Source organism: Odocoileus virginianus, chromosome 2, assembly GCF_023699985.2.
Source record: "Odocoileus virginianus isolate 20LAN1187 ecotype Illinois chromosome 2, Ovbor_1.2, whole genome shotgun sequence".
NCBI classification, from domain to species: domain Eukaryota; kingdom Metazoa; phylum Chordata; class Mammalia; order Artiodactyla; family Cervidae; genus Odocoileus; species Odocoileus virginianus.
Genome location: NC_069675.1, coordinates 54,814,366 through 54,833,791, shown reverse-complemented (window position 1 = coordinate 54,833,791; position 19,426 = coordinate 54,814,366).

The window sequence follows — 19,426 nt, the reverse complement described above, 5'->3', positions numbered from 1 at the left end:
ATTGATTGAGGGAACAATGTGATTTAAAGATGAATTAATCAAGAATGGCTATTTCAATCACTATTGTTTAATGTTGTTTTGGATTTACTAGTGTAAAGAGAGAATGAAGGTAAGTAGATATTTTCCTCCTCTTTCCAACTATTATTGCTCTTTGTAGATGACAAAATTCTATAGTTGGAAAAGTCTAGATGATAAATTAAGAAAGTATTCAAAATAATAATTCAGCTTAGAGTGACCAGATAACACATAGTAATATCAATATCTGACTTAAACACAAACTAGCCTTTTAAAATAATGGAGGCATTTTTCAGAGATAATGTCCAGTTTGGGTTTCTTACATAGAATTCATCCTCCACTTTTATTTCTCATAGTACCTAACATTTTTTTAGTTTTACTTTTTTTCAGGTAGCCATCTCTTCCTGGATTCTAGGAGATCAATAATAAAGCAACACATTCATCTCTCCTGGCCAATTTAGTGTGAGGATTTTATGTTGAGGGGCTTCTAGAAAAGAGAAGCAGGTGGTCCTAGGTAGAAGCTACCGAGAAAATCATTCAGACTTCTCCAAACTTAAGAATATTGAACTTAAAGTGTTAATATTTTATAAGAGGTTTCAAGCAAACATGCCCTAATATTGTCCCAGAAGGAGTTACTATATTTTCTTGGACAGCAAACATATCTGTCCCCTAGAAGACTTGATCTCAATTTCCAAAAGCTCTTTGTGTATTATGCAAATGTCCTTAAAAAGATAGCTACTCTTAAAAAAAGAAAAAAAAAAGATAGCTACTCTTCTGTAGACTGTCAGTGTCTTTGCTTGCAAGAAGTGCAGAAATATGAGCTACTTATGGGAAACTGTCTCCTATCACTTATTAAATGAATTGTAGAAATGCAGCTAAAATAGAAATATCATATTAAAAGGAACCTGATGAATTCACTCAGATTCCATCCAGACTATCCATATTATCCAAAACAACAGATTTATGTACCTCAGCCGGTAAAGAAACTGCCTGCAATGCAGGAGACCCTGATTCAATTCTTGGATCTAGAAGATCCCCTGGAGAAGAGATAGGCTCCCCACTCCTGTATTCTTAGGCTTTCCTGGTGGCTCAGATGGTAAAAAATATTCCTGCAATGTGGGAAACCTGGGTTTGATCCCTGGGTTGGGAAGATCCCCTGGGAGAAGGGAATGGCTACCTGCTTCAATATTCTTGCCTGGAGAATTTCATGGATAGAGGAGCTGGTGGGCTACCGTTCATGGAGTTGCAGTGTCGGACACAATGGAGTGACTTTCACTTTCACTTGCTTAGAAGATACTTCCTTAATTTTAGTTTCAGAGAAGAATTTTCTGAAAACATTATTTGTGGACCTTTCTTTGTCTAATCCATGACTGACCATAACATGCATGTGATAGTTATCATATCTGAATAGTTTATTAAAATATGTTTTCTCTTTTAATGGCTCTGTTTGCTTAAAAACACTTTGCCATTTCAAGGAACTCCTGGCAGTTTGAAAGCCCAGTTTTGAAAGGATTATTACACTTGACAATTCACATGGGTGTGTCACATAAATAACTGTTTACAACTTTATGAATATAGGCATAATAGTTAATAGAAAGTAATCAGCTTTTTTATTTTTATTAATACCAATATGTTTAAATACTGACATAAAAATTTACTTTTGCAAACAGCAACCCCAAGGAAAAAGAAAATTTTCCAGTCCTAATTTGATAGCTCTGTACCCTGTAAATATGGTCTTGAAATCTTGAGGGGTCTCATGGGTTTGTTATTTCAATTACATTTTTCATGATACATGTTATCTGAATTGAAAAGGCTGTTCAAATATCCTGCTACATAAAACTAAATCAATTCACAGAAGAATGTTGAGAGAACATAGATTTATTATTATCAGGATACATGATATGTGGGAACACACAACAAAAGAGAGATATTTTCTTATTCATAGCAGAAAATTCATATATATATATGTATATATATATATATATAAATACACATATATAGTAGTATATAATAATAAATAATACAGAAAGGCAATCACTCTGTTGAATAGCTTTGGTACTGCAATAAAATACTGTGGCTATGCAGTTTCTTCCCTTAAAGCACGGTTTGAAGTCACATCTGAATCATGAAAAGGAACAGCTAAACATTTGTAAAATAAATGAAGTCCAACAGGATCACAAATCACTAGTATTTATAAGTTGAAGGAATTCTTAATATATTATAATGTCATAAATGATATATTTTCAGAATCTCTGAATTTCCATAGAAATCAGGGAGTATTTCTGTTCATCTATCTTATGTACCATATGCTTACAAGAATCCTAGAGACAGATTCATATAAGAAGCACAGTGCTATAGCAAAGTGCGAAAAATTCTATGAAAATTATCTCCAACCTGGCATAGAAGCTCAGATCGAATTTGACAGAGGTTAAAATATTGAGGAGACTTAACACAATTCAGAGTTGTGTAGCAATGTCTGAAGGCAGTTGTTCTCAAACTTGGGTGCATAGTATAAAGTACTATGGAGAACTCTAAAAAATGCTCAACTATTTAAATCCCAATTTCTGGAGCAGAGAAGGGAGGCCCATGGCCAAGTCTTACAATTATCTAAAAGCTCTTTTAGGTGTTTACGCTTATTCAGGAAGAACTGAGGACCAATCAATCAGAGATTTTTGATTCTTAAGTTATGAATTTTTATTATTAAACTTATTAAATGTATCTAGTTGTTTACATTGTTTGGCAATAATATATGCATTATCATGTGGAATTAGGTCATTCCATGCCATTTTGTGGATATAATACTTTTTTTTTTCCTCTAATACCTACCTTAAGCTACCAATAGTGATAGTGATAAATGGTGATTTCATTTCCTTTGGATGCATGTCCAGAACTAGCATTCCTGTGTCATTTGAAAGTTGTAATTTTTGAGGGGAGAGAGTCTGTACACTGTTTTCCAGTGCTTCCCTGGTCGCTTAGTGGTAAAGAATCCACTTGCAATTCAGGAGACATAGCAAGAGCCATGTATTCACTCCTTGTGTCAGAAAGATCTCCAAGAGAAAGGAAATAGCAAGCCACTCCAGCATTCTTACCTGGGAAATCCCATGGGCAGAGAAGTGTGGGGGATTACAGTCCATAGGCTGGCGAAAGAGCTGGACATGACTTAGCAACTAAACAGCAACAATATTGTTTTCCACAGTGGCTGACCCAATTTACATTTCCAGTTCGCCAGAGTTTCTTTGGTTTCTCACCAGAGTTTTCAGAGTTTTTTCTTCACATCATCCCCACTTAGTGTCTCTTGGCTTTTTGATAATAGTCATTCTAACAGGAGTGAGGTGATGTCTCACTCTGGTTTTCAGTTGCACCTTCCTGATGATTAGAGATGCTGAGCATCTCTGTGGTGTAACTCTTCATCAGTTCTCTCCTGGATGGTTACAAAATCTTCTGAATCAGTCTTTAATACTTCAATTTTTGTGCCACTACAACTCAACTTTACACAGAAGAAAGATTTTTAAATTAAATAAATTGGTTTTTATTAATGCAGAATATGATCACATTATTTACCAGGTACAAATCTTAAGCTCAAAATAACTACACATTACAACAGAAATAAAAGTCTTCTCACCTGATCTCCAACTCCCTGACCGCTTCCAATTCTTCCCTCTGTTCTGTGTCCTCCAGCCTTCCTAAGTTTCTTTTTATTATTTGAACATTACAGGTTCCTTCACAACCTGAGCATATTGCTCCTTCCTTGAGGAAAATGCTTCTTTCTTCACTTACCATGGTTCATTCCTTCCAATTTAATAGCAGTGTAAAAATCCCCTTTAAGAGACAACGTTTATGGGTTTACATGGTCATAGTGGGATTCTCTGGTGGCTCAGATGGTAAAGAGTCTGCCTGCAATGTGGAGACCTGGGTTCAATCCCTGGTTGGGAAGATCCCCTAGAGAAGGAAATGGCAACCCACTCCAGTATTCTTGCCTGGAAAATCCCATGGATGGAGGAGCCTGGCTGGCCACAGTCCATGGGATTGCAGAGTCAAACATGACTGAGCAACTTCACTTTCACATTACATGGTCATAGTACTAAAATAATGCTCCCTTTTTATCTATTCTTGCCTTCCATTATTTTTTCTACTAAAGTTTTATGTCATTTATATTTTTTCACCTTACCTTTATTTTAGCTATTCAGTTTCTTTCAATTAAAATGTGCTAATTGTCTATTTCTGATAGTAGCATTTGTGTGTCGGAAAGCCCCTGCTGCGGCTGCTGCTGCTAAGTCGCTTCAGTCGTGTCTGACTCTGTGAGACCCCATAGACGGCAGCCCACCAGGCTCCCCACAGTCCCTGGGATTCTCCAGGAAGAGTACTGGAGTGGGTTGCCATTTCCTTCTCCAATGCATGAAAGTGAAAAGTGAAAGTGAAGTTGCTTTAGTCGTGTCCGACTCTCAGCGACGTCATGGACTGCAGTCCACCAGGCTCCTCCATTCATGGGATTTTCCAGGCAAGAGTGCTGGAGTGGGGTGCCATTGCCTTCTCCCAGAAAGCCCGTACCTAGATTCAAAATGTGAGGAGTCATTTTCTCATTTGTCCTCTTCGATTCTAATGTATACTCATATATGTCACATTTTTTAAATTGTATTTCTTACTTGTCTTTTCCAGCTCTCTTTTTAATTTGATCCCTGATGTTACATCCCTAATTCAGATCTTTTTTATATCTCTCCTTAATCATAATGTGTTCTTAGGAAAATAAAATACCTTAAAAATACTTTAAAAATAATATTTAAATTTCTATTAAATTTTTATGTCATGGACATAGGGAGCTTGCTAACAATTATTGATATTAACTATATGTCTTTCATTTGAGACTTCTATTACTTATTTTTGGATTACTTATGCTTTATCTGTTTTCACCATGAAACATACTGAATTTCTATAACTAGACTTTTAAGAAATACAGATTTTATAGAAGACTTTGATAATAAATGTTTATTTGTGACAATATATAGCACTTAAATAAGAAAGTACCTATTATTTATCTTTCTCCTTGATGCTATAAGTCTCTTCTTTTTTCACACGTAGCCTCAGTATTTTGAACTTTTGCTTCACCATTTAGCTCAAGTTTCTCTTTTAACCTTGCTCAGGTTTTTTTTTTCATATCACTTCAATCCTAGGCATAGGGCCAACTGCATAACTTGCCAGCCCCAGTGCAGAATGAAAATGTGGAATCTTGTTCAAAATTCAGAAAATAGCCTTCTACTTTCTTTGTTTCTCTCTAGTCCTGTCATGGCATTTTCCTATTTGGTATAGAATGATGTACTGCCTTTGAACCAGAGATATTGGCAGGGCGAGCTGACGCAAAGAGCCAACTCATTGGAAAAGGCCCCAGTGCTGGGGAAGATTGAAGGCAGGAGGAGAAGGGGATGACAGAGGATGAGATTGTTGGATAGAATCGCCAACTCAATGGACATGAGTTAGAGCAAACTCTGAGAGATGGTGAAGGACAGGGAAGCCTGGTGTGCTGCAGTCCATGGGGTCACAAAGAATCAGACATGACTGAGTGACCGAGTAACGAAAGTAGGATGGCGGAAGTGCGAAAGTGTTAGTCACTCAGTTGTGTTCAACTCTTTGGGACCCCATGGGCTGTAGTCCACCAGGTTCTTCTGTCCATGGAATTCTCTAGGCAATAATATGGCAGAGAGCAGCTATTCCTTTCTCCATGGGAACTTCCTGACCCAAGGGTTGAACCCAGGTCTCCTGTATTGCAGGCAGATTAATGTCTGAGCCAGCAGGGAAGCTTCAAAGGCTTATAGGCACTCTATTCACTCCACTGTCTGGTATCTGGGCTACAAGCCTAAACGACATCCTCTCACACCCCTCAGCAGTGGCTGGACAAGAGCAGAGAAGTGGGTAATTGCAAACCTGTTCTTTGGAGGAAGGAAAATTGTGAGAAGCAGGACTTCTGAAGAGTAAGCTGTTAGTCTCTGGCGCATTTCCTTCTTCCGTTAGACGTCAGTCACAAAACACAATTTCAGAGATAAAATAATTAAGAATTTCAAGAGGAAAATCACATAGAATTAAATCAAGAATGAGACCTTTCTGAGTCGAAGACCCTGTGTGACATCTGGCCAGTTACACAGTATAACTCTAAATCAAGTTCTGTCTCCAAGTGTAAATATTCCAAAAGTTGTTGAATTACTCAAGTATTTGATAGGCAATTATGTGGATGAAGAGATTCTTGTTAGTAAATCAGAGGTCCTTTATGATAAAAATTGATCTTAGAAGATAGTATAATAAAAGACTACCACTTCAGTTTCTGATTTTATGTTTAATAGAAGAATACATTCTGTACAATAGGGGGTATAAAATCCAAAGTATGTTTTACACCCACATGAGAATTTATACATGGAAAGCTGAACTAACTGTATTATTCTATCAGAATTTGAATGTCCCATTGGAACGAATGAAACATGCCCTATTGCCTTTAATCAGGCATTGCTCCTTGATTCCTCTGATAAGACTTCAGTTCTCTTTTTTCACCTCTTCCCTGCTCAAATTATATATCATTCTGCTTAATTATTCTTTCAGAAGCATAATTGTCACCATATGTATTCTCTGATCAAAGACTTTATGTTTCTTTATTGTGTAAGACCTATTTAAAAGTATCAAGATCTTCCAATTATATAAACACAGTTTACACTTCAAGCACCAATAAAACTGGATAATGTTTTTTTTTTTTCCTTAAAAATGTTTCCAAGATCATTGAGTGAATGTATATCTTTAGAGGGCTAGGAAACTTTTAGGAAATTATGTCAAATAATTGCATAACTGATTTCTACAGAGATATTAGAGTATAAAACATACTCAACAGTGAAGTTCAGGGATTCTAACATTTAAAAAAAAATAATGCAATGATATTACACAGTACTTCATGAATTCTTCTACAGACATTACCTAAGACGAGTGCATAACCATATAAAATGTCTTTATTTTCCCTCAGATTAAGAGTTAAGAAGAAAGGGTATTATCTGGGGATTGTTCAGAACAGTTACTTGTCTTTTAGGATCTCATACTCCACTTAGTTGTATTTCTATTCCCAACTCCTTTGTTTTAGATTCTTGTGCCAAATATAATTGCCTATGGTAAGCTAAAGATATATAATATAATATATATTCTAAAGTAACAACTAAAATGGCTAATCAATCTGCAAAGGATATAAAATCAAATCATAAAAAAATTTTAATTTGAAATAAAGCCCAATAAGAGAAAAAATTGCAACAAAGAGCAAATGAGTCACATAGAAAATAGTAATGAGTTGATAGATTTAAACTAGACATGGGAATAATTGCATAAGAATGATTTAATCATTATAATTAAATATCATATTTAATTAAAATTCAAAAGATACACTGTGTATAGGAAACAAATATTGAATACAGATGATAGGTTAAAATGTAAAGAATAAATAAAAAATACTGTACAAACATTAAAAAAATATGAAGGAAGGAGATCAAGATGGTAGAGTTGGAGGACATGGGACAGATTACCCCCTTTGAACACATCAAAATACCTCTATCTGTGAAATTTTCATGGGAAACTAACTGGAAACTGACAGAAAGACCCTTCTACTATGAAGACTGAATGAAAAATGCACGTGAAATTGAGTAGGAAGGGAAGAGAAGCAATCAAGTTTGAACCTGAGCCCTTTCAAAGGGATATTATGTAGACTGTGATCCTACCGATGGAATGAGCAATTCAGGCCACATATTAGGTCCCCATCCCTGGAAACTGACACAGGGAAAATAAGTCTACTTGGCTGGTTGGAGGACAGTGGGACTAACAAGAGGGATGTGGGAAATCTGGACTCTAATAATGAAAATCAAGTACACACTTAACTTGCTCCTGAAGCAGGGCAAAGAGGGTGGATTGAAAACTGTTCCAGTTACTGACTGACTTCTCATGACTATCCCAGCACATGACCCAGCCTGAACTGAACATACACTCCGGCCCCACCTGTTTCATGAAGCAACTCCACACTGAAGTGAGGGCCAAGCTGTGAGCCACAGAGGCAGCTCAGAGCCAAAGCATCATCTGAATGGGGCATGGACAATGGTTAGTGGCGCTTAGATAGACAGCATGTCTCCAGCAGGCTGGGTCTCAGAACTCAAGCAGACTGCCACGGCCTGTGCCTTGAGCCATGCCAAGTACCCACCAGCTCCCCTTCATCCAGTAGTGCTCCTTTAAGGAGTGAAGGTGGTAGTGCTGGTAGGGGCAAGCACACTCTTAAAGGGAAATGTGCCAGCTCAGACTCAAATCTCAAGGATTCTATTCAAGCAAACTGGGACCCCCCCAGACAGGGTAATGCCATGATAACCACTGCTCATAGGAGAAGCCTTGGTTTATATCTGGCTCTGGCTATAAGAACTCTATGTCCAGGGCCACTTCTTACCTTCTTTCCTAGTTGCCAGCACACACTGAGGAAAGACATGATTTGTTTTTGCATCAAATCCAGGTCTCCCACCATATGCACTGGGCACATGCATACTGCATAAAGATACTCTCACAAAAGGACACTCCTTCAAGATAATAAGTAACTGTCTCACCGAATTTCATAGGCACAGAGGAAATTAAGTAAAATGAGTATCTCGACAGTGAAATTAGTCTCAATTGAAAGAATAGAGGAAAACTCTCAAGAAAACAAACCAAAAAAATAACTAATGAAATAGAACGAAACAATTCACCAGGTAAAGAATTCAAGCATTAGTAATAAGACAGCTAGTTTAATTAGGAAAATAAATATACGAACACAATGAGAATTTTAGTAAGGAACTAAATATTAAAAAAAGGACCTGTTAGAACTAAATATTATAATAACTGAAATGAAAAACACACTAGAAGAAATTAATAGCAGACTAAGTGATTCAGAAGTATGCATAAGCTATCTGGACAGCAAAATAATGAAAATCACCCAATCAGAAGAGCAATAAAAAAAACAAAATTTAAAAATCAAAATAGTTTGGGGAATTTCAGTATAACTTTAACATAACAACATTCACATTATAGAAATCTTAAAAGAAGAGAAAGAGTATATATTTAATTAAATTATGATTGAAAATTTCTCCAACATGAATAAGGAAACATATTCTGGTACAGGAAAAACAGAATCTTAAATAAAAAGCTAAGCAAACCACACTAAGATAAAACATAATTAAAATTACAAAAGTTAAATAAATTAAAATTAGTTAAAAATTCTAAAAATAGCAAGAGAAAAAGAGTTATATACAAGGGAACCTCAATAGACCATCAGCTGATTTTTTTTTTTTTCCTACAGAAAATTAGCAAGACAGAAGAGAATGTCATGATATTTTCAAAGTGCTGAAAGAGAAACCCTGCAACCCAGGTTACTCTACTCAGCAAAATTATCATTTCGGATGAAGGAAAGATAAGTTAATTTTCAGAAGTACAGACAAGTGACAACTAAGAGTTCATCAATATTACACTTATCCTAAAATAAAGGTTAAAGAGTCATCTTTAAGTGGAAAAAAAAGGTCATAGCAAGAAGTGAGAATCTATAGGAAAGGAACTATCAATCTAATAAAGCCAATGTATTTAAAGACCAAGAATCAAACACTTAAATAAGCATGTAAAATCAACTATAGCTATAATAGTCAGTAAAGGGATAAACATGAAGATGTAAAATTTGACATCAGAACCAAAAAAGTGAGAAAAGGGAGTAAAAAAATGTATGTATATATAACAATTTTATTTTTAGTTTAAAAGACAATCTGGTTCAGACAAGGAGATATTTATAGGTCACCGTATATGATCCCTATGGTAACCACAAATAAAAAATCTACAGATACAAAAAATAGAAATGATACCTCATTGTGGTTTTGATTTGCATTTCTCTGATAATGAGTGATGTTGAGCATCTTTTCATGTGTAAAGTAATTAGCCTCCAACTAATAAAAATTAAAAAAAAAAAAATAATAATAAACCAAAAAAAAAAAAAAAAAATATAAATGAAAACAAACATGTCACTAAATAAAATCATCAAATCATAAGGCAAGAAACAAAGAATTAGAAAAAATACAGTAGAACTACAGGTAATAAAACAAATAATAAAAAGGCAATAGGTACAGATCTATTAGTAATAACCTTAAATATCACTAGACTCCAATTAAAAAGTATAGGGCAGCTAATTGGATGTAAAAACAAGATTCAACTATATGTTGATTTTAAAAGACTTCCTTCAGGGCTAAGGACACACACAGACTAAAAGTTAGTGGATGGGAAATAATCTTGATTGCAAATGGAAATGACAAGAAAGTGGGTGTTGCAATATTCACAACAGCAAAATAGACTTTAAAACGCAGTCTATAACAAAAAATGAGGAAAGGCATTGTATAAGAATAAAAGAATGGGTATGAGAAGAGTAGCATATACATACACCTCAATACAAGAGCACTTAAATATACATAGCAAATACTAACAGACAAAAAAAGGAAGGTAGCAATAATAGGAGGGCACTTTAACATCCCCACTTATGTCAATAGATAGACAATCCAGACAGAAAATCAGTAAGGCAACATTGGTCTAAAAAACACAATAGACCGGTTATGTTTAATAGATATCTGCAGGACATATTATCCAAATAAAACAGAATACACGGTCTCTTCAAAGGTAACTGAAATGTTCTTCAAGATAGAACACATGTTAAGACAAATAATGTCTCAAAAAATTAAGAGAATATAAATTACATCAAACATGTCTTCTGAACATGTATTTCCAAATAAATTAATTACAAGGATGAAAAATGGGGAAAAAGCAAAAACCTAGAAACTAAATAACATACTATTAAAAAAAGAAAAAGAGTCAAGAAATCAAAGAGGAAATCAGAAAATACCTCGAGAAAATGAAAATGGAAGTGCAGCTTTCTAAAATCTATGCATGTAACAAAAGTAGTTCTAAGGGAGAAATTTATAGTAGTACAAATTTACCTTAAGAAATATCTCCAATAAAGAACCTAACATATCATTTAAAGGAATTAACAAAAGAGGGAAAAATGAAACCAAAAATCAGCAGAAGGAAGGAAATAATAAAGACCAGAGAGGAAATAAATTATAGTGAGATCAGACAAAAAAAAAAAAAAGAAAGAAAGAAAAAAAAAGACTAGAGTCATTGAAACCAAGAACTAGTTTCTGGAAAAGGTTAAAAAAAGAAAAAGAAAACCTATAGCAAGACTTATCAAGAAGAATAAAGAGGACTCAAATAAACATAATGAGAAATAAAAGGAGAAATAACAATGAATATCAGAGAGAATACCACTGACTCAATGGACATGAATTTGACCAAGCTTCAGGAGATGGTGAACAGGGTAGCCTAGCATGCTGCAGTCCATGGGGTCTCAAAGAGTCAGACACAACTAAGTGACTGAACAGAAACAACAACGGAGGTACAAAAGAATCACGAGAGAATAGTATAATCAACTCTATGTTAACAAATTGCACAGCCTAGTAGAAAGATAAATTTCTAGAAATATACAACCTGCCAAGACTGAATGAAAAAAAACAGCTAATTTAACAGACCAATCACTGGTAATGAAACTGAATTAAAAAAAAAAAAAAAGGCTCCCAAGAAACAAAAGCATGGCATTCTACCAAACACAAAAAGCTAATACTTATCCTTCTTACTAGTCCAAAAAATTAAAGAGGACAGGATACTCCCAAATTCATCCTAGGAGACCAAAACTATCCTAATACAAAAAACACACAAAGATACTACAAGACAAAGAAAATTATAGACCTATATCTCATATAATTATATATACAAAAATTCTCAATACTGCAAACAAATCTAGTGGAGATGATGGAATTCCAGCTGAGCTATGTCAAATCCTAAAAGATGCTGCTGCTAAAGTGTTGTGTACAATATACCAACAAATTTGGAAAATTCAGCAGTGGCCACAGGACTGGAAGAGGTCCACTTTCACTCCAATCTCAAAGAAGGGCAATGCCAAAGAATTTTCAAACTACCATACAATTTCACTCATTTCACATGTAGCAAGGTTATGCTTAAAATCCTTCAAGCTAGGCTCAGCAGTATGTGAACCGAGAACTTCCAAATGGACAAGCTGGATTTAGAAAAGGCAAAGGAACCAAATGGCCAGCATTCCTTGGATCATAAGGAAAGCAAAGAATTTCAGAAAAAAAACATCTACTTCTGCTTCATTGATTATGAGAAAGACTTTGACTTGAGATCACAACAAATTGTAGAATATTTTCAAAGAGATGGGAATACCTCATCACCTTACTTGACTCCTGAGAAACCTGTATGCAGATCAAGAAATAACAGTTAGAACCAGACATGGAATAAATAACTCATTCAAAATTGGAAAAGAAGTTTGATAAAGTTGTATATTGTCATCCTGCTTATTTAACTTTTAGGCAGAGTATATCCTGAGAAATGCCAGCTGGGTGAATCACAAGCTGAAATCAAGATTGCCAGGAGAAATAACCTCAGATATGCAGATGATACCACTCTAATGGCAGAAAGTGAAGAGAAACAAAAGAGCCTCTTGATAAGGTTGAAAGAGGAGAGTGATAAAGCTGGTTTAAAACTTAACAACATAAAAAACTAAGATCATGGCATTCAGTCCTATCCCTTCACGGCAAAGAGAAGGGGGAAAAGTGGAAGCAGTGACAGATTTTCCTTTCTTGGTCTCCAAAATCACTGTGGATGGTGACTGCAGCCATGAACTTATAAGATATTTATTTCTTGGTATGACAAAATTTTGACAAAGTTATGGCAAAGCTAGACAGCATGTTAAAAAGCAAAGACATCACTTTGCCTAAAAGGTTTGTATGGTCAAAGCTATGGTTTTTGCAGTAGTCATGTACAGACATGAAACTTGGACCATAAAGAAGGCTGAGTGCTGAAGAACCTATGCTTTCAAATTGTGGTGCTGGAGAAGCCTTTCAAGAGTCCCTTGGATGGCAAGGAGATCAAATCAATCAACCGTAAAGGAAATTAACCCTAAAGGCATCACCAACTCGATGGGCTTGAGTTTGAGTAAACTCCGGGAGTTGGTGATGGACAGGGGGGCCTAGCATTCTGCGACTCATGGGGTCGCAAAGAGTCAGACACAACTGAGCGACTGAACTGATACATTAGAAGGTCTGATACTTAAGCTCTAATACTTTGGCCACCTGATGCAAAGAGCTGAATCATTGGGAAAGACCCTGATGCTGGGAAAGATGAAGGCAAAAGGAGTATGGGGCAGCAGTGGGTGAGATGTTTAGGTAGAATCACCAGCTACGGAGATGAATTTGATCAAACTCTGGGAGATAGTGAAGAACAAAAGATCCTGGGTTGCTGCAGTCCATGTGGTTGTAAGCATTGGACATGAGTTTGCCACTGAACAACAACAACAAAAATTCATGGTAAAAGTTCTTGTTAAAGTTGGTATAAAAGTAGCTTATCTCAATGTCTCAATGTAATAAAATCATTTATGACAAACCACAGCTAACAACTTACCCAATGGTAAAATATCAAAATCATTTTTTCTCAAATAAGGAACAAGACAAGGAAGCTCCCTCTCACCAATTCTTTTTAATACAGTATTGGGATTCCTAACCACAGCAATCAGGCATGAAACTAAATAAAATGCACCCAAAAGAGAAGGGGGAGAAATAACACTGTCATTATTTGCAGATGAATGGCACTATATAGAAAATCCTAAAGCTCCTACCAAAAAGTTATTAGAAGTAATAAATTAATTCAGTGAAGCTATAGGATGCAAGATTAATATGCAAATATCTGTTGCTTTTAAATTCACTAATAATGAACTATCAAGAGAAAGCAATAAAACAATCCTGTTTATAATTGCATCAAAAATACAATAAAATACATAGGAATGAACTTAACTAAAGAGATAAAAGACCCATAGTCTGAAAACTATATAATACTGATGAAGAAATGTAAAAATGATGCAAAGATTTGGGAATATTTTCTGTGTTCTTGGACTGGAAGAATTAATATTGTTAAATTGTTCACACTACTCAATGCAAAAGTATGAAGTCAATAGATACCTGGAATAACAGGCAAGTTTGGCCTTGGAGCACAAAAGGAAGCAAGGCAAAGACTTACAGAGATTTGCCAAGAGAATGCACTGGTCATAACAAGCATTCTCTTCCAACAACTCAAGAGACCACTCTACATATGGACATCACCAAATGGTCAATACTGAAATCAGATTGATTATATTCTTTGCAGCTAAAGATGGAGAAGCTCCATACAGTTAGCAAAAACAAGACCTGGAGCTGACTCTGGCTCAGATTATCAGCTCCTTATTGCAAAATTCAGGTTCAAATTGAAGAAAGTAGGGAAAACCACTAGGCCATTCAGGTATGACCTAAATTAAATCCCTTGTGATACAGTGGAGGTGACAAATAGATTCAGGGAACTAGACCTGGTAGACAGAGTGCCTTGAGAACTATGAATAGAGGTTCAACACAATTGTTTTGAACAATTGTTCAAGAAGTGTACAAGAAGTGGTGGTCAAAACCATCCCCAAGAAAAAGAAATGTAAGAAGGCAAAGTGATTTTCTGAGGAGGTCTTACAAATAGCTGAGAAAAGAAGAAAAGCAGAAAGCAAAGGCTAAAGGGAAAGTGTTCCTAATTGAATACAAAACTCCAGAGAATAGAAAGGAAAGATAAGAAAGCCTTCTTAAGCATCATGCTGTCTGACTTTAGAGTATATTACAAAGCTGCAGTGATCACAACAGCATGGCACTGACAAAGAGCACAGTCACATAGATCAGTGAGATAGAATAGAGAACCGAAAAACAAACATGAACACTATGGGTAATTAACATATGACACAGGAGACAAGAGTATAAAATGGAGAAAAGATATCCTTGTCAATAGTAGTGCTGGGAAAACTGAATAGATTCTTGTAAAACAATGAAACCAGAACCTTTCCTAATACCATGTACAAAAATGCCTTCAAAATGGATTAAAGATCTCAATGTAAGGCCTAAAACCATAAAATTCCTGGAAGATATCATAAGCAGAACATTCTTTCACATAAATCATTGCACTAATTCTGTAGATCTGTCTCCTAAGGCAAAAGAAATAAACAAGTGGGAGTTTAGTTTAACAAATTGAACTTAAAAGCTTTTGAACAAGAAATAAGACCATCACAAAAATGAAAAGACAACATACTGAATGGGAAAAGCATTTCCAAATGATATTTCCATTCAAAGTATAGAATAATATTCAAAGTATAAAAGCAGCTCATACAACCTGATAACAAAAAAAAAACAAAAAAAAAAAAACAAAAAAAACCTGATTAAGAAATAGGCAGAAGACCCAAGAGGAATTTTTTCCAAAAAAGACATGAAGATGACTCACAGGCACATGAAAAGATGCTAAATATTGCTAATCATAAAAAAATGCAAAACAAAACCTCATTGAGGGCACAGAGGGAGGGGAGGAGCCCACAGGGTGCTGAGTTGGAGCCCCATCTGCTTTCTGTTGAGAAAATAACACAGTCAATATCTATTTTTTTTTCTAAAACAGCAACAACATAACACATGGAGATGCCACTTCACAGTTATTAGAATGTCTTTCATCAAAAAGAACACAAATAAGAAACATTGGCAAGGTGGTGAAGCAAGGGGAACTCTTGTACAGCTGTTTGGAACGTAAATTGGTGCATTTGCTATGGAAAACACATGGAGTTTCTTCAAAAAAATTACAGTTAGAACTAGCATATGATCCAGCAGTTCCACTTCTGAGTATGAATGCAAGGAAAACAAAAACACTATTTTGAAAAAAATGCATGCTTTCCAATGTTCATAGTTAATTATTTCAAATAGCTAAGATATGTAAGCAACCTATGTCTATCAAAAGATGAAAGTATAAAGAAGATCTGGTATATATGTACAAAGGGATATTAGTCATTTTAAAAAATGAAATTTTGTTTTGTTTTGTTTTTGCAACCATGTGAGTGGTCCTAGAGAGCATTTTTTTGTTTGTTTGTTTGTTTTTAGTTAAATAAGTCAGATAAAGACTATTACTCTTGGTTACTATTTATTTGCAAAACCTAAAAAGTAAAACAAATGTCAATAACAGTAACACTAACAGACTCCCAGATAGAAACAGCAAATTAGTTGTTGTCAGTGGGGAGAGGATAGGAGGGGGGCAAAGATAGGGTTATGAGATCAGGTGATACAAAATTTTATGTGCAAAATAGGTAAGCAATGGGTATATATTAAATAGCACTGGGAAATATTGCCATTGTTTTGTAGTAACTTTAAATGAAGCATATTCTATAAAATATAAAATCATTGTCATATAGCTGAACTAATATATTGTAAATCAACTATGTTTCAGAAAAGATAAAAGCTAAAGTCTGCTTAATAACTAAGATGGGTAAAGCACAATTTGATGACAAATAAGTTACTAGCTGTGAAAAAGTAACTTTAACTTTTGCACAGTGACCCTAACTTCACACAGAATGTATAGAATTGCCATGAGAATTAAATAATACACATGAAGACATTTTAAAACTTATAATATGTCATACAAATGCAATATTAGCTGAGAGAGACTGGCAGTATCTCTCTACTGGCTTAGAGGCTATTGTATAGTATAAGTAAATAAATAAAGAAGATCAGAATTAATGATAACATTAGAGATGATATGAAAATCATTTAAAAAGCAAGAGGGTTCCAGAAAAATACCTATTTCTGCTTTATTGACTATGCCAAAGCCTTTGACTGTGTGGACCACAATAAACTGTGGAAAATTCTGAAAGAGATGGGAATACCAGACTACCTGACCTGCCTCTTGAGAAACCTGTATGCAGGTCAGGAAGCAACAGCTAGAACTGGACATGGAAAAACAGACTGGTTCTAAATAGGAGAAGGAGTACGTCAAGGCTGTATATTGTCACCCTGCTTACTTAACTTATATGCAGAGCACATCAGGAGAAATGCTGGGCTGGATGAAGCACAAGCTGGAATCAAGATTGTCAGGAGAAATATCAATAACCTCAGATACGCAGATGACACCACCCTTATGGCAGAAAGTGAAGAAGAAGTAAAGAGCCTCTTGATGAAAGTGAAAGAGGAGAGTGAAAAAGTTGGCTTAAAGCTCAACATTCAGAAAACTAAGATCATGGCATCTTGTCCCATTACTTCATGGCAAATAGATGGGGAAACAGTGGAAACAGAGGCTGACTTTAATTTTCTGGGCTCCAAAATCACTGCAGATGGTGATTGCAGCAATGAAGTTAAAAGACGCTTACTCCTTGGAAGGAACGTTATGACCAACCTAGACAGCATATTAAAAAGCAGAGACATTACTTTGTCAACAAAGGTCCATCTAGTCAAGGCTATAGTTTTTCCAGTGATCATGTATGGATGTGAGAGTTGGACTATAAAGAAAGCTTAGCGCCGAAGAACTGATGCTTTTGAACTCTGGTGTTGGAGAAGACTCTTGAGAGTCCCTTGGACTGCAAGGAGATCCAACCAGTCCATCCTAAAGGAGATCAGTCCTGAGTGTTCATTGGAAGGACTGATGTTGAAGCTGAAACTCCAATACTTTGACTACCTGATATGAAGAGCGGACTCATTTGAAAAGACCCTGATTCTGGGAAAGACTGAGGGCAGAGGAGAAGGGGACGACAGAGGATAAGATGTTTGGATGGCATCACCGACTCAAGGGACATGGGTTTGGGTGGACTCTGGGAGTTGGTGATGGACAGGGAGGCCTGGCATGCTGTGGTTCTTGTGGTCACAAAGAGTCGGACATGACTGAGAGACTGAACTGAACAGAACTGAACTGGACATCATTTCAGAGGTATTGTGGATCAAATTTGATGGCTAATTAGGCAAAACTCGTAGGAAAGGAAAAGTTACAAATTACTAGACAGTGAACCTATATGGTTTAGACAAATGATGATAATAGCAGAGCCAGGAAACTTTGAAATGTGATCTATTTTGAACACTCAATTCAATTCAGTTCAGCGCTCAGTCATGTCCAACTCTTTGTGACCCCATGAATCGCACAACTCCAGGCCTCCCTGTCCATCACCAACTCCCAGAGTTTACTCAAACTCATGCCCATCGAGTCCGTGATGCCATCCAGCCATCTCATTCTCTGTCGTCCCCTTCTCCTCCTGCCCCCAACCCCTCCAAGCATCAGGGTCTTTTCCAATGAGTCAACACTTCGCATGAGCTGGCCAAAGTATTGGAGTTGCAGCTTCAGCATCAGTCGTTCTGATGAACACCCAGGACTGATCTCCTTCAGGATGGACTGGTTGGATCTCCTTGCAGTCCAAGGGACTCTCAAGAGTCTTCTCCAACACCACAGTTCAAAAGCATCAGTTTTTCAGCTCTCAGCTTTCTTCACAGTCCAACTCTCACATCCATACATGACCACCAGAAAAACCATAGCCTTGACCAGATGGACCTTTGTTGGCAAAGTAATGTCTCTGCCTTTTAATATGCTATCTAGGTTGGTCATAACTTTCCTTCCAAGGAGTAAGCGTCTTTTAATTTCATGGCTGCAGTCACCATCTGCAGTGATTTTGGAGACCAAAAAATAAAGTATGACCCTGTTTCCACTGTTTCCCATCTACTTCCCATGAGGTGATGGGACCAGATGCCATGATCTTAGTTTTCTGAATGTTGAGCTTGAAGCCAACTTTTTCACTCTCCTCTTTCACTTTCATCAAGAAGCTTTTTAGTTCTTCTTCACTTTCTGCCATAAGGGTGGTGTCATCTGCATATCTGAGGTTAGTGATATTTCTCCCGGCAATCTTAATTCCAGCTTGTGCTTCTACCAGCCCAGGGTTTCTCATGATGTACTCTGCATATAAATTAAATAAGCAGGGTGACAATATACAGCCTTGACGTCCTCCTTTTCCTGTTTGGAACCACTGTGTTGTTTCATGTCCAGTTCTAACTGTTGCTTCCTGACCTACATTTTGAACACTAGTGCAACATTGATAGGAGATGTGTGTGTGTGTGTGTGGGTTGCTCAGTCACATTCAAACTTTTGTGACTCCATAAACTGTAGCCCACCAGGCTCTTCTCTCCTTAGGATTCTCCAGGCAAGAATACTGGAGAGGGTTTCTATTCCCTTCTCTAGGGGCCCTACCCAACCCAGGGATTGAACCCATATCTCCTGCATTGCAGGCAGATTCTTTACCAAGAGAAAAAAAAAAAAACTTGAGTTGGAAGAATATAGTAGACTTCTAAGTTGCCTCCACTTCCACCCCTAATTTCCTTCCCTTATCCATGGAAATATGAATATGATGGGCTCCTATGTCCTAATTCTGTTATGTTTCATGGCAAATGACATCAAAGATTTAATTAAAATGTCCATTATTTGACTTTAAGTTAAT